Genomic DNA, 2022 nt, shown 5'->3' on the forward strand with positions numbered 1-2022 from the left:
CCCTCTGTTTTTTAACAAAGGGGAGAGCAGGATTCCATGTAGAATTTGAACAAAAATCACGATCTCAATTTGTGAGGTTACTTGCAAATTTAATTTCAACAGCTTCCATAAGAACACTACTCAGATAGCTGGAAGTACATGCCAGAACCTCCGTGTCGTTATCTTCCATAGGATAACCAGTGCCAAGACAATGTTCTGAAAGGCAGATCTGCTCGGCTGTTTTAAGCGTGTGTGCTGCTTATGCTCATTACACCAGTCCTCCACAGTCCTGATAGTCTGACCAATATATGAGATGCCACAACTGCAAGGAATATCATAGACATCCACGTTGCGCAAATCAAGGTCGTCCTTTACGGATCCTAAACGGACCCTGATCTCAGACGGTGTTCAAAGAGCATAATATTTTCGCAGAATGCGACCAATCCCGTTCTAAATGCTTCTGCGTAAGGCAAAAATATTGTAAAATTTGGTGCCACATCGGTATTGTCCTTACTCACCCGGGACACAACTGGCCGATAGCGCAACGCATATCAGATCTGCCTTTCACTATAACGACTGTGACGAAACGTGACTTCGAAATGGGCTAACTCAGTTGACAAACTCACACGGTCAGAGATGACATGGGTCCTGTGAACCAAGGTGCGAAATACCTCTTCATCTTGAGCCGGATGGTGACAACTATCAGCCGGCAGATACAAGTCAGTGTGAGTAGGTTTTCTATAAACAGCATGTTCCAACGCACTATCCACCTTCATTCTGACCAACGCATCAAGGAAGGGAGACAGCCATTTCTTTCCACCTCCATCCTGAAACAAATATTTTGGTGGATTGAATTCAGGTGTTTTAAAAAGTCATTCAAATTCTCACTGTCATGAAGCCAAACAACAAAAGTATCGTCTATATATTAAAAAATAACAGTCAGGTTTCAAACCTGCCAACTCCAAGGCGCGTTCATCGAAATCTTCCATAAGCAAACAGGCAATAATAGGTGGCAATGATCTTCCCATCGCAAGTCCATTTGTCTGCTCGTAGTACTGGTCATTGAACAGAAAGTAAGTGGAAGTCAACACACGTCTGTAGGATTCCTTGCAGTTGTGACATGTCGCACTCGTATACTGGTCAGACTATCAGGATTGTGGAGGACTACTGTACTGAGTAGAAGCGGCACACACGCTTATAACAACCGAGAAAAACCACCATTGCAGAACATTGTCGTGGCACCGGTCAACCCATGGAATATAACAACACGGAGATTCTGGCACGTACTTACAGCTATTGGGATAAATTAAATAAGCAAATAACCTTATAAATAGAGGTGGCGGTTTTGCGTTTAAATTTTGCAGGGTATCCTGCTCTCTCCCTTGTCAAAACGGAGAGAAGAGCTTATGCTACCCCACTCGTTGACTATCAATTTCACTAACGATAACATCTGACGACGGTCGCCTTTGATTTATGATGGTGTAATTGTTTACAGTGTGTGTTTTATCTTCCCGAAGTTTCTCTGAAAACCGAGGTTTTAAAGTCCCTCGCACAGCGCTTACCTGCTGCAGTTTTGCCTTGAAAATGGCAAGGTCTGAACAGTGTATAAGCCGCGAGAAACTCAGGTCTGACGTTCAGGAAACCTATGTGCAACACATGGCAACAGATGTGACATAGAAATCAATCTGCCAGCCCACACATGGAACCACTAATATTTTCTGTGTTAAACAGGTACAGAATAAATGGTTCAAATGGCTCTGAGCACTATGGGACTTAACTTCTAAGGTAATCAGTCCCCTAGAACTTAGAACTACTTAAGCCTAACTAACCTAAGGACATCACACACATCCATGCCCGAAGCAGGATTCGAACCTGCGACCGTAGCGGTCACGCGGTTCCAGACTGTAGCGCCAAGAACCTCTCGGCCACTAGGCCGGCGGTACAGAATATTTATAATGTATGTGGACGAACCACTTATAACATAAGTGCGTTTTTAGCATTCAACCACTGAGAATCCGCATCACTTCTTAGATGAACAGCAAC

The sequence above is a fragment of the Schistocerca nitens genome, chromosome 2 (assembly GCF_023898315.1).
Source record: "Schistocerca nitens isolate TAMUIC-IGC-003100 chromosome 2, iqSchNite1.1, whole genome shotgun sequence".
Taxonomy (NCBI): Eukaryota; Metazoa; Arthropoda; class Insecta; order Orthoptera; family Acrididae; genus Schistocerca; species Schistocerca nitens.